Source organism: Myotis nattereri (genome assembly GCF_964212035.1).
Source record: "Myotis nattereri genome assembly, chromosome: 15".
Classification (NCBI taxonomy): Eukaryota; Metazoa; Chordata; class Mammalia; order Chiroptera; family Vespertilionidae; genus Myotis; species Myotis nattereri.
In genome coordinates this window covers 42501202-42515962 of record NC_138090.1, presented here as the reverse complement: position 1 = coordinate 42515962, position 14761 = coordinate 42501202, and the positions used below count along the sequence as shown (strand labels likewise).

The following is a 14761-nucleotide window of genomic DNA, read 5'->3' as shown; positions in this document are numbered from 1 at the left end:
AATTTTTCAGCAGAAACTTTACAAGCTAGGAGAGAAAGGAACCCAATATTCAAACTATTGAAAGAGGAAATTATCAGTCAAAACCAATATGTCCAGCACAGTTATCCTTTAGATAGGAAGGAGAAATAAAGAGTTTTCCAGACATACAAAAACTGAGGGAATTTGTCATGACAAGACCTGAATAACAGGAAATACTAAAGGGTGTTATTCTTCCTGAAACAAAAATACACAAAGATACAAGACTATGAGTAAGATGACTCACAGACAGAAGGAGGAAATTGTAGCCCTAGTTCAGAATAGGGTGCTATACACTTAAATATCACATAAAAGTTAAAGGAAGTAAAAAAAAAATTTTTTTTAATGGAAGACAGTAGCCTGGCCAGGGTGGCTCAGTGTTTGAGCATCAACCCATGAACCAGGAGGTCACTGTTCGAATCCTGGTCAGGCCAAATCCTCTGGTTTCAGGCTTGATCCCCAGTGGGGGCATGCAAGAGACAGCCAATCAATGATTCCCTCTCATCATTGATGTTTCTATCCCTTTCTCCCTCTCCCTTCCTCTCTCTGAAATCAATTTACTAAAACATATTAAAAAAGAATAGAAGACAATAGTTACTACAACTTGGAAATGAACCTAGCATAAAAAAAGATCATTTGTGACAACAAAAACATAAAAAGGGAGGGGTAAACGTCTGAATTTGCACAAATGAATAAAATGGCAATCAGAAGAAAAAGGATATATATATGAAACATCTTTTTACATAAACCTAAGGGTAAACACACACACACACACACACACACATATACACACACACAAACTAGAACTGAGACACATAACATAAAAAAGAGAAAACAGGAGAAAAATCATAAACTACCACCAAACTAAAATAACAGATATACAAGGAAAAAGAAACAATGGAAACACAGAGCTGCCAGAAAAAAAAAAGATAAAAATCCTGATAGAAGCCTTGGTCAGTGTTCCTCAGTGGTTAGAGCATTGGCCCATGCATGGAAGAGTCCCAAGTTCAATTCCCAGTCAAGAACAGGTACCTGAAGGAGAACCAAGATGGCGGCACAAGTTAACGCCGGAGTTTGCTGCTTTGAACAACTACTTCAAAAGTGAAACGAAAAAATGGAAGGGACATCACCCAGAACCACAGGAACGCTGGCTGAGTGGAAGTCCTACAACTAGGAGGGAAGAGAAACGCATACGGACACTCAGAGGAGGCGCAGTGCTGAAGTCGAATTCTGAGGTGCGGAGTGCACGGAGCGGGCTGGCGGCGGAGGGCGCGGTTGGCGTTTTCAATCGGGAGGGAGTCGCAGACTCTGAGCTCCAGATACAGGTGAGTCTTTAGGGACCCAGACTCAAACGGGAGAAGCAGGACTGTCTGGCTCCGGTCAGAGCGAGTGCAGCTTTCTCTCCGAGGATTGCAGCCGTTGCTGGGACTCAGAGAGGCAGAGCCCCTGGGGACAGGACTGAGAGCCGCCATAACTGCTCTCTCCGGCCCACCCTGTTGATCCTGTGCGACCCGCCCCGCCCAAGCCCTGCACAGAGGCATTTGCCGGATAGCCTCAGGCAAAGGCTAGATTAGCACCTCCCTAGAGGACAGAAGTTCTCTCACTGCAGACACAGCTGATTCTCATAGCCACTTGGCCTGGAGGTCAAACCCTCCCTGGAATTAGCTACAACAATCAAGATTTAACTATAAGACCACGAACAAAGACCACTAGGGGGTGCACCAAGGAAGCATAACAAAATGCGGAGACAAAGAAACAGGACAAAATTGTCAATGGAAGATATAGAGTTCAGAACCACACTTTTAAGGTCTCTCAAGAACTGTTTAGAAGCCGCCGACAAACTTAATGAGATCTACAAGAAAACTAATGAGACCCTCGATGTTATATTGGGGAACCAACTAGAAATTAAGCATACACGGACTGAAATAACGAATATTCTACAGACTCCTGACAGCAGACCAGAGGAGCGCAAGAATCAAGTCAATGATTTGAAATGCGAGGAAGCAAAAAACACCCAACCGGAAAAGCAAAATGAAAAAAGAATCCAAAAATGCGAGGATAGTGTAAGGAGCCTCTGGGACAGCTTCAAGCGTACCAACATCAGAATTATAGGGGTGCCAGAAGATGAGAGAGAGCAAGATATTGAAAACCTATTTGAAGAAATAATGACAGAAAACTTCCCCCACCCGGTGAAAGAAATGGACTTACAGGTCCAAGAAGCGCAGAGAACCCCAAACAAAAGGAATCCAAAGAGGACCACACCAAGACACATCATCATTAAAATGCCAAGAGCAAAAGATAAAGAGAGAATCTTAAAAACAGCAAGAGAAAGAAACTCAGTTACCTACAAGGGAATACCCATACGACTGTCAGCTGATTTCTCAACAGAAACTTTGCAGGCCAGAAGGGAGTGGCAAGAAATATTCAAAGTGATGAATACCAAGAACCTACAACCAAGATTACTTTATCCAGCAAAGCTATCATTCAGAATTGAAGGTCAGATAAAGAGCTTCACAGATAAGGAAAAGCTAAAGGAGTTCATCACCACCAAACCAGGATTATATGAAATGCTGAAAGGTATCCTTTAAGAAGAGGAAGAGGAAGAAAAAGGTAAAGATACAAATTATGAACAACAAATATGCATCTATCAACAAGTGAATCTAAGAATCAAGTGAATAAATAATCTGATGAACAGAATGAACTGTTGATTATAATAGAATCAGGGACATAGAAAGGGAATGTACTGACTATTCTTGGGGGGGAAAGGGGTGTGGGAGATGCGGGAAGAGACTGGACAAAAATCGTGCACCTATGGATGAGGACAGTGGGTGGGGAGTGAGGGTGGAGGGTGGGGCGGGAACTGGGAGGAGGGGAGTTATGGGGGGGGGGGGGAAGAGGAACAAATGTAATAATCTGAACAATAAAGATTTAATTAAAAAAAAAAAAAAGAACAGGTACCTGGGTTGCAGGTTTGATCCCCTGCCTCAGGAGCCAATTAATCAATGTGTCTCTCTCACATCCATGTTTCTCTCTCTCTCACCATCCCTCTCACCCTCCACTTTCTCTAAAAATCAATGGGGGGAAAAACCTCAGTGAAGATTTTTTTTTCAGGTTTTTTTTTATTTCAAGAAAAACAATTTTAAATATAATAATGTTACATGCAATAAACATTAATACTTCAAGAAAAACTATTTTAAATACAATAATGTTACATGCAATAAACACCAATTATTCAAGAAAAATGATCTTACATATAATAATATTACATGCAATAAACATTAATATTTAAAGAATAAAAGGATTTTAAGTATAATAATATTACCAAAACTGTGCTTACATAGTATGATATCACAAAAGATGTAGGAAATATTAAAAATCTGCAAATAACAGGATTACTTCTATTATATTCTAGAATATTTTTTCCCTCTGGCTCTATTTTTGTTCATCAGTTTGTGTTGTTCATTATATTCCACAAATGAGTGAGATCATATGATATTTATCTTTCTCCAACTTGCTTATTTCGCTTAGCAAGATGCTTTTAAACTCTATTTTGTCGAATATGAGTATTGTTCCTCCAGCTTTTTGTTAATGAGATCTACAAGAAAACTAATGAGACCCTCGATGTTATATTGGGGAACCAACTAGAAATTAAGCATACACGGACTGAAATAACGAATATTCTACAGACTCCTGACAGCAGACCAGAGATCTGCTCTGCATCCTCCAGAAATTCTGTTTCTTTGTTACTAGTGATGAGGCCCAGAAGTCAGGATTTTAACAAGATTCCCAGGTGATTCTAATGTGCAGCCAAGGTTGAGAACCACTGGAGTAATAGGATTCTGACTTGAATTGTCCCCAGTCAATTGTCCTCAGGTGTAGGGAGTTTTTTCAACAGGTTGGGGCAGTTGCTTCTGCCTGGAGGCTAATTGCTACTTTTAATCTCTTAAGTGGCCTCAGGGCAAGGTGTTTTCCAATGTGGTGTGTTGACTGTTTTCCCCCCAGACAAGGCAGATGTCTATGTGGGAAAGATGTCCTCCACTGCTTGAGAAAATGACTCAGCCCAGGAAATTTGGGGGTGTCTTCCTTCTGCGCTCTATCCGCCAAGCCCCAGTCCTGGGTTCTACTCTCATAACTCCAGTCCACTTCACCCTCCCTCTGCCAGAGCACAAGGTGGGTGGCTCTGCAGGGAATTTTTGTGCATTGCCCCTTCAAGAGGGTGCCCAAACTTTCAGCTGCCACTCCCTGGCAGACAGCACCCCTCTGCTTTTCATAGCTAGATGCTATGTGGGTACTCTCCTCAGTTTGGTACTCTTTGCTGGGGATCCCAGCTTTGGGATTAGATTCCAGAGTTTTCAGTGGAGCCCCCACCCCATCCCCACAGCTGAGATATCTCTCCGGGATTTCCGTTGCTATCTGTGGGTGCCCGGAAAGCCCTTTCACGCATCCACCCCTCCTACCAGTCTGTATGCCATCTCCACCTTTGGTCCTTGGGTATCAAGGTTCTCTCCTGTGAGTTTTCCATTGATTACTCAGGAAGCCTTTTCATATTTCAGTTGTAATTTCAGCTTGTTCCTGGGAGCATGTCCATGAAGCATCCTCCTACTCTGCCACCATATTTAATCTCCTCCTCAGTGAAGATTTTTTAAAAAAATAAAAATAGTAATAGGAAATTCTTATACATCAATAATTTAATCACCATAGATGTCAATGGATTGAACTCATCAATAAAAAGTCACAGAGTAGCAGATGGATAATAAATTTTAAAAACCCAACTATATGACTCCTTTAGGAGATACAGCTCAGCCTCAAAGACAAATATAGACACAAAGTGAAAGGGTGAAAAGTGATTCCCCAAGCAAATGGCATCCAGAGAAAAGCAGATGTAGCCATACTTATATCTGACAAAATAGATTTCAAGATAAAAGGGTAACAAGAGAAAAGGTGGACATTTTATAATTATCAAAAGAATAATACATCAAAAAGACATAACATTTATCAATTATATGCACCCAATCTGTGAAGACCAAAATATATAAAGCAGCTGCTAATAACTAAAGGGAGAAACTCACCAAACTCATAATTATAGTAGACAGAACCTAAATACCCCATTGACAGCTAAGGATAGATCATCCAAAAAAATTAATAAAGAAATATCAGCTTTAAATAACACATAAGAACAAATGGACATAATCAACATTCACAGAGCCTTTCAATGCAAAACAGCAAATTACCCATTCTTCTCTAGTGCACACGGAACATTCTCAAAGATAGACCATATGTTGGGTCACAAAACTAGCCTCAACTCCAATGCTTTGAAATTGGAGATCAACTGCAAAAGGAAAGTAAGAAAAAAACACAAAAATATGGAGATTAAACAATATGCTACTAAACGATGACTGGGTTAAAGAAAAAATAAAGGAGAGATCAAAAGATAGATGAAGATATGGGAATGATAATACAACATGTCAAAACTTTTGGCATGCAGCAAAAGCAGTAATAAGAGGGAAGTTCATATGATTACAGGCCTATCTCAAGAAACAAAAGAAATCCCAAGTAAACAACCTAACATTTCGCCTTAATGAACTAGAAAAAGAACAAATGCAGCCCAAAGTCAGCAGAAAGAAACTAAGTATAAATATCAGAGCAGAATTAACAAAATAAGGAACAAAAAGACAATAGAAAGAAATAATGCAACAAAGAGCTAGTTCTTTGAAAAGATAAATAAAATTGACAAATCTCTGGCTAGACTTACTAAGGAAAAAAGAGAAAAGATTCAAACAAAATCAAAAACAAAAGAGACGTTACAACAGACACCACAGAAATACAAAGGGTCATTCAAGAATACGATGAAAGACTATATGCCACCAAATTTAATAACCTAGAAGAAATGAACAGGTTCCTAGAAATATATAATCTCCCTAGACTGAGTCCATGAAGAAAAGGAAAATTGAAATAGACTGGTCAATAGTAAGGAAATTGAAACAATCATCAAAAGCATCCCCCAAAGTAAAAGCCCAGGAGAGATGACTTCAATAGTGAATTCTACTTAATATGCAAAGAAGATTTGACACCTATCTTCCTGAAACCCTCCCCCTGCCAAAAAAAAACAACAACAACAAAAAAAAAACTGAAAAAGAGGCAAGACTTCCTAACTCAATTTATGAGGTCCACATACCTTGATACCAAAACCTGGCAAGGATAACACACACACACACACACACACACACACACACAGATTACGGAACAATATCTATGATTAATACAGATGCATAAATTCTAAACAAAATACTAGCAAATTGAATGCAACAGTATGTTAAAAAGATCTAGTGAGGTTTGTTCAGGTGGTACAAGGAGTCTCCAGCAAATCAATCAATCTGATATGCCACATTAACAAAATGAAGGATAAAAATTATATGATCATGTCCATAGATGCAGAAAAAGTATTTGACGAGGAATATATACCAATGGGAATATGATCAGAATCCCCTCCTAACTCTTAGAGGCATTGCAGATCACATTGCCAGGGACATAGCTGCCCAGCAAAGATCCTGAGAATACCTGGCCACAGGTGTTTATAATAGAACTAGGGGCCCAGTGCATGAAGATTCATGCATGGGGGGTGGGTCCCTCAGCCCGACCTACACCCTCTCCAATCTGGAAGCCCTCAGGGGAGCCCTCTCCAATCCAGGAGTTTCTATCTGTCTTTGCAATCATATTAACGAATTGTCTGAGACCCGTAACCCAGTTCCGTTTGTTGCTCACAGAATAATAGAGGCTTTTTTTTTTTTCTTTGCTTCCTTGGTGGAGATTTCCTGGAAGTTTTAGGATATCTTCCCTTTAATTTTTCCTAGACACCCTGATTTTACTTATACCTCTCACCTTTGCTTTCCCTCCATCCCCCACTGCAACAGTAACTTGCTCCAGCATCACTTTGCTCTAGTGTCTAGGACAGTGGTTGGCAAACTCTTTAGTCAACAGAGCCAAATATCGCCAGTACAACGATTGAAATTTCCTTTGAGAGCCAAATTTTTAAAACTTAAACTATATAGGTAGGTACATTGTTATTAACTTAATTAGGGTACTCCTAAACTGGCCTTTGCTAAAAACGTCCTCCATCTGATTGAGGTACGTTCGCTGAGGTCGACCCCTTCCAACTCTCCCATCCACACTCGTCTTGTATACTTGTTTCGTCTATCTCCTTTCGTTCATCCTCTCTATATGTCCAAACGATCTCAACATACCTTTCTCAATCCTCAACACTACATCTTCTTTCACTCCACAACGTTCCCTAAAATTAACTTAATAAACTTTACTTAAAGTTTTAAGTCTTAGTTAAACTATAGGTACATTGAAAAAACTTGATATCATACTTAATAACAATATTATTTATTGATAAAATTAAATTCCTTACAATTTACCTTACAATATCCATAAAATTAAATCATGAAATGACTGACAAACACTAATGTGAACAATGGCCTTGCATCTCCTTGGAAAGTTTGGGTAAGTCAGGTTTGTATGTTGTTTTTAATTTTAGGCACGATTCCAGGTTCTCAATAAGATGACTTCTCAATTTACTCTTGATAAGGTCCATGCTTGAAAATGATTGTTCGCATAAATATGTAGAACTGAATAAGGAAAGAACAGCAAATGCTAGTTTTTTCAGTTGATTATATGAGTCAGGAATACTATTCCAGGTGTTAAAAATCAACATATCTTCCTTCTCCAGGCCTTTCAAAGCAGACCACTTGTGCTGTGAACTAAGTTCACATTTGTGTTTCTCCAATATTTCTATGTCAGCACAAAGACATTCAAATTTTGAGCTCCACAGTTCTTTGTTTTTTAAATCCAGCAATTGCATTTCAAAGTTGCCAATGTCAATATTAAAGGGAGAAAAATTTAATTCTGTTACAGTAGCATTGAGAGGTTTTTTGACAAAGGCTAACGTCGCTTTGCTGTTTCTGAATTCCTGAAACCTGCTGAGAAAAGCTTCCCTCATATTTAAAAGTGTTGTTTTGAAATAGCAAATGTCAATATGAGAATTATTTTCTTGGCAATGTTTCAACAGGCTTGGAAAGTGAATCAAAGTTTCTCTTTCAAAATCTTGAGCAAAAAGAGATAATTTGTTTTCGAATGAAATAACTTCTTCTAACAGCGAAAAAACTGGGTTTCCTTCCCCCTGTAGTTTACGATTAAGCTGATTTAGATGAGACATAATGTCTACCATGAAATAAAATTTTTGGATCCACTGATAGTTTGTTAGTTCTGGATAGTGAACACCCTTTTCAAGGAGAAATGCTTTAATTTCTGTTAATAAGGAAGTGAAGCATTTCAAAACATTTCCTTTTGATAAACAATGTACCTTGTTATGCAGCAGATCTGCTTACTCACTCTCCATTTCAACTAAAAATTCTTTAAATTGGCGATAATTAAGAGCTTTAGCTACAATGGAGTTGATAATCTTAATCACCAATTCCATAACTTTGCAAATTTCTTCTGGAAATGTCTGTGCACAAAGCACTTCTTGATGAATGATGCAATGGTAAGTAAGTATCTCGTGATTAATTTTTTCTTTCAAAATAGCAACAAACCTGTTTCTTATGCTGGTCATACTTTTCGACCCGTCTGTTGAAATTGAGACAATTTTATCGAGTGGAATATGATGTTTTTCAATGCACTCAATTACAGCATTTGCTATATCCTCTCCACGTGTTTGACCTTTGAGTGGCAATAATCCTAAAAGTTCTTCTTTAGGAACTGTAGATGAAATAAATCATACAAAAGGTGAAACTTGCGCTGTATGATTTATGTCACAAGACTCGTCAACTGCTATTGATAAAGCTGAAATCAATTTAAGATCTTCGACTTGCTGGTTGGTTATATTCGAAGACATTTTGACTGTTCTATCTTTCACTGTTTTATCAGACAATGGTAACTCTTTAAATTTTTTTAGAATATCTGCTTTGTTCTTAAAATCCCGAAATAGTTCTTCAGATGCATTTATAAAACAACTTTTTATGTATTCGCCGTCTGTATATGGTTTTCCTCTCTTAGCAATCTCTTGACTAACCTCAAAACTTGCAATATTAACATTGTTGGAAGATTGCATCCAGTAATTAAATACAGAACTTGATTTTTCTTGACTCTTCTGAAGTTCCTCAACTGCTTTCTTCCTTGCATCACCGACAGGATATTTAGTACTAAATGACACGTGTTTAGTTGTAAAGTGTTTCTCCAAATTCGATTTCTTGTTATGCACCAATTTTTCCTGATAAGTAAGACAGGTCGGAAGGCCATTTAAGTTTTGAATAAACGTGAAAGTCTCAGTCCATTCAACTTTAAATTCATGGTTTTCGTCTTCCATTTTTCTCTGCTTCTTCTTTGTAGCCATGTCAAACAGAGCACCTAAAAAAATGTTTCATTTTCTAATAATAAAGCCACCAACACAAAATAATTACAATTCTTAAATTGATGACAAAAATACCTGTAGGATTTGCAGCTGGTTGGAAAAATACAAGTAACTTTATGCTTCGAGCAGGTACTTTTGTCACCTGCGTGCGATATGCGGACGCGACTAGCACTAACCACTGCACAATGAGACTGCTGACTGACTTGCTCACTCAACTCCTGCATGAATCGCGCGCGCCTCCCCCGTGCTGAGTATCCTGAGTCCTGCCTGTGCCTCTCCCTGTCACCCAACCAACCAACACCCCCCACTTCCAAATCACTTCTTCAAAATAGACTCACCCAGGCCGAAAACCGACTTCTGTGCATGGGCCACAAAGTTTCAATCACACTGTAAGTGCACACCTGCACATGGTATTTTGTGGAAGAGCCACAATCAAGGGGCCAAAGAGCCACAGGTGGCTTGCGAGCCGCAGTTTGCCGACCACTGCTCTACTGTCTAGAGCAGTGATGGCGAACCTTTTGAGCTCGGCGTGTCAGCATTTTGAAAAACCCTAACTTAACTCTGGTGCCATGTCACATATAGAAATTTTTTGATATTTGCAGCCATAGTAAAAAAAGATTTATATTTTTGGTATTTATTTTATATATTTAAATGCCATTTAACAAAGAAAAATCAACCAAAAAAATGAGTTCACGTGTCACCTCTGATACGCATGTCATAGGTTCACCATCACTGGTCTAGGAGATCTGGGCAAAAGACCTAGATAGACACTTCTGCAAAGAGGACATACAGATGGCTAAGAGACATATGAAAAAATACTCACAGTCACTGATCATCAGAGAGATGCAAATTAAAACAACAACGAGGTATTACCTCACATCTGTCAGAATAGCTACCATCAACAAGTGCTGGCGAGGATGTGGAGAAAATGGAACCCTAATGCACTGCTGGTTGAAATGCAAATTGGTGCAACCATTATGGAAAATAATATGGAGTTTTCTTAAAAAATTAACTATGGAATTGCCATTTGACCCCATGTTCCTACTTCTAGAAATACTTCCTAAGAAACCTGAAATACAAATCAGAAAGAGTGTATGCACCCCTATGTTCATAACAGCACAATTTGCAATAGCTAAGATCTGGAAAAAGCCTAAGTGCCCATCAGTAGATGTGTGGATAAAAAAAAAAGCCATGTTACATTTAGACCATGGAATACTATGCAGCAGTAATAAAGAACAATCTCTTACCCTTTGAGACAGCATGGAGGGACCTGGAGAGTATCATGCTAAGTGAAATAAGTGAGTCAGAGAAAGACAAGTATCACATGATGACACTCATAAGTGGACTCTAAGTAACAAAATAAACTGATAGAGTGGATCCAGAGACTCAAAACATGGAACAGAGTGTGGAATCTTGGAGGAAAGGTGGGAGAGGGTGGGAGGGTGAGAGGTAATCAACCAAGGACCTCATATGCATATATGCATGGCCCATGGACATATAAAATGGGCAGTGAGGCCCTGGGGCTGGGGGCAGGGCAGACTGGGGGGAGTAATGGGGTAGAAAAGGAGACATATGTAATACTTTCAACAATAAAGAACTATAAAAATAAAATAACTATTCGTTAAATGGCTCTCAAATCTCCTTACCTTGAGATTCACAAGTGTGCAGAGGTACATCACACACACACACACACACACATGCGCGCACACATGCACACACACACAACACTCAGGGAACCTTCATGGACAACACCAGGCAGCCAACAGGAGCAGAGCAAAGAGAATTAATGGCACCCAAGATGTCCCTGGGGCAGTCAGGTCAGAATCTGCTCTGAGGGCTGAGATGGGGCTGGGGAAGAGACAGGACCTGCAGGAAGTGGAGAGGGTACCATGGGACTGGGGACTGCTCACCAGGAAGGAGCACTATTCCCAACACAGAACACATCTCTCTGCAGCCCTATGGATACAGAGGGTCCTGGGCCTGGCTGTCCTTGCCTCATCCAGCACCAGCCCTGATTCAGGATGCTGAATTTGCAGTGGGTTGTATTGAGTAATTCCAAACACAAACGCCTGTCCTCCAAAATAAGAAAATATTTTGCATTCTCTGTTAAATTCCCAAGACACACACTACTAGCATCTAAATTAGCAGGAAATTCCAACATTTCCTTGGTGCCCCCCAACCCAGGACTCACCCCACATGTCCACTTGCAGACTCACAGGGTGATAACAATTGTCCCTGAATCTCTCCTTTGTTCAGCTGCTGCCACCTCCTGGCAGGTGATGGTAATCAGGACATGGAGCCTGAGAGCCTGGTCCCACAGCTGACCAGGGAGGCAGGACTGGGCCTCCACACTGGTGGGGTCAGTGGCAGCAATGACCATTCTGCAGCCCTGGGGGGACTGGGCAGTTGGGCATACAGAGCTGCCTGAGGGTGAGGGGGACAAAGAGTTGATGCAGAACTGAGTGGGGAAGGACTGAGGCCTCAGCTGGAAGCACTGAAGGGGAGGTAATGGAATGTTCGCAGGGAAAAGGCTGGATTCTGCAGAGGAAACACTCTGGCGCACTTACTCAGCTGCAGCCACTAAGCAGGCTGTGTGCCTCCTGCTGGCCCTCATCTCACAGCTCCCACCTCCAGGAGTAAGGCTCTCTCCTCACATCCACCTGCCCTCCCTCACCTGGGCTCCTTCATGGTTCACTCTACATGAAGGGACTCTTGGTCCCTATTTTGCACTGCAGGGAAGGGGAGGGGAGGCTCAGTTCCCCACAGTCAACCCAGCAGTGGTGTCCTGAAGAGGGCAGGGAGTCAGGGAGGTCCGCACCTTCCCACTTCCTGGGTCTGAGAGACCCTCCCTTGCCCACCCTGAGCAGACCTCCACCTTGACTGCCATTATCATCAACCAACAGCATTTGGACACTTTCTTTTTAATGGTGGTCAGATGCTTTCCAGCCATAGGGGAAATGTGACTCTCTAAGGCCAATAACACATCTCCCCTCATTCTTCAATAGGAAGGTTCTTGAAATACCCAGAAGAACCTACCACCCACTGAGGAAGGCCCAGTCTGAAATATTTCACAGCAGCTCAGCCAAGGCCCATGTGTACAGATGCTAAGTGGCAGGGCCTTCAGAGCCACAGGCTCATGACCATTGTCCCCTGTGACCACCCCTCGTACAGGAACATCTGGGCCCTGGGTGTCTATCCTATATTACCCAATGCCCTGAACCATCTCCCTCTACAATGACTTAGGCCAGTGATGGCGAACCTATGACACGCGTGTCAGAGGTGACACACGAATTCATTTTTTTGGTTGATTTTTCTTTGTTAAATGGCATTTAAATATATAAAATAAATATCAAAAATAGAAATCTTTGTTTTACTATGGTTGCAAGTATCAAAAAATTTCTATATGTGACATGGAACCAGAGTTAAGTTAGGGTTTTTCAAAATGCTGACACGCGGAGCTCAAAAGGTTCGCCATCACTGACTTAGGCCCTAGGGATGGTTCCAGGTCCCCAGTCCATGCTGCCACACCCCAATGTGAGGGGCTCCCCTGGGAACCCTGATGTCTGAATCAGGAGCTACACCCTGAACAAATCTAAAGAGTATTTGAAAAGTGGGGGCTGTTGCAGTAAAAACATGCATTTATTTGTCTCAGGTGATGGAAAAGGTCCCCAGGAGCTCAAGGAGGAGTGTGGGTGCCCTCTAGTGGCTTGTTCCTGCTACAAGCGGAGAGAAAGGGGCAGGAGAGTTGAGAGACTGGGGCTGACCTTGGACAGAGGGCACATTCAGGTTCCGAAGGAGGCATAGTTAGAGGTGATGACTGATGGCTGCCTTAGCTCACCGGCTGGAAGACTGGGTTGTGAAAGGGTGTGCCCACAAATCAGAATGACACCAGTGGGTTGTACTGCAAAGTCAGGTGGGGAAAATTCTGTAGACACTAAGAAAAGAAAAAACGTCATAACAAATCTATATGCCATACCATTAGACAACCTACTCTAATGTTCTTACCATCTCAAGCATCTTAGCAGTAAACGCAGTCATTTCTATCATTAGGAAGAAACATCTTATTAAGAAGAAAACTATATCATAGGAGTTCATCTATATTTTCAGAATCATACACTATGCCAACACAGACCTAGATTGTAGAGGAGCAGCTGGATCTGATGTAGACCAAGAGGAAGTTATGGATGAGAGAGCCATGCAGGATGTGAAATCATTGTCAAGTCTGACTTAAAAATGAATTTATGGCCCTAGCTGGTTTGACTCAATGGATAGATTTTGGCCTGCAGACTGAAGGGTGCCAGGTTCAATTCTGTCAGGACACATGCTCAGGTTGCAGGCTCAATACCTAGTAGGGGTATGGGGAGGGGAAAGAGGCAGCCAATCAGTGATTCTCATCATTGAGGTTTCTATCTCTCTCTCCCTCTCCCTTCATCTCTGAAATCAATAAAAAATATAATTTTAAGCCGAAACCAGTTTGGCTCAGTGGATAGAGCGTCGGCCTGCGGACTGAAAGGTCCCAGATTCGATTCCGGTCAAGGGCATGTACCTGGGTTGCGGGCACATCCCCAGTAGGAGATGTGCAGGAGGCAGCTGATCGATGTTTCTCTCTCATCGATGTTTCTAACTCTCTATCTCTCTCCCTTCCTCTCTGTGAAAAATCAATAAAATATATTAAAAATATATATATATAATTTTAAATAATAATAATAAAAATGCATTTATGCCCCCAAAATGGACAGTGTCAGGTCTCATTCCCAGCACCTGTGGGCTGTTAGCCCCTGTCCCAATCCCTGTGCCCCTCTCTGAACTACAGTACCTTTAATGTTCCCTCATTAAGGGGTTGGGTGAGGTCTATGTAGTGTCCTCACCATTCCTCCCTCCACCTCTCAGACTCTGGGCAGAATCTGTTGTCCACTCTTGGGTGTGATACCTAGATTACCAACCTCTATTTCTATCCTTCCTCCACCCCAGCATGTGACAGGTGCCTTCTGCAGGTAATTTTGAGGGGAAAGTTCTCAAAAACTGTTGCCTTGGCCCACCCTGAACAGACCTCCACCTTCAGTGCCATCATCATCACCGAGACGCATCTGGACACTTTCTTTTTAATGGTGGTCAGATGCTTTCCAGGGAAAATGTGACTCTCTCTGTACAGGGATGAGTAACAAACGGACAGAGGGAAACGGCATTAGTGTTCACAGAGGGTGACCTATATGAACGCTTAAAATCACAGGAGAGTCCACATGAAATCCACATTCTTGAACTAAAATATGGATCGTGGGCGGCTTTCACCATTTCCTAAGAGCTAAACTACAAAAGTGATAATAATGAACTAGAGGG

At 41.2% G+C, this 14761-nt stretch overlaps 1 pseudogene across 1 annotated transcript in view; it reads left to right on the top strand.

The window, feature by feature from the left end:
* The window catches only part of LOC308530604 (E3 ubiquitin-protein ligase RNF14-like), a 65642-nt pseudogene that overhangs the window by 49012 nt on the left and 1869 nt on the right, over positions 1–14761 (top strand). The gene's annotated exons all lie outside the window — the stretch shown is intronic.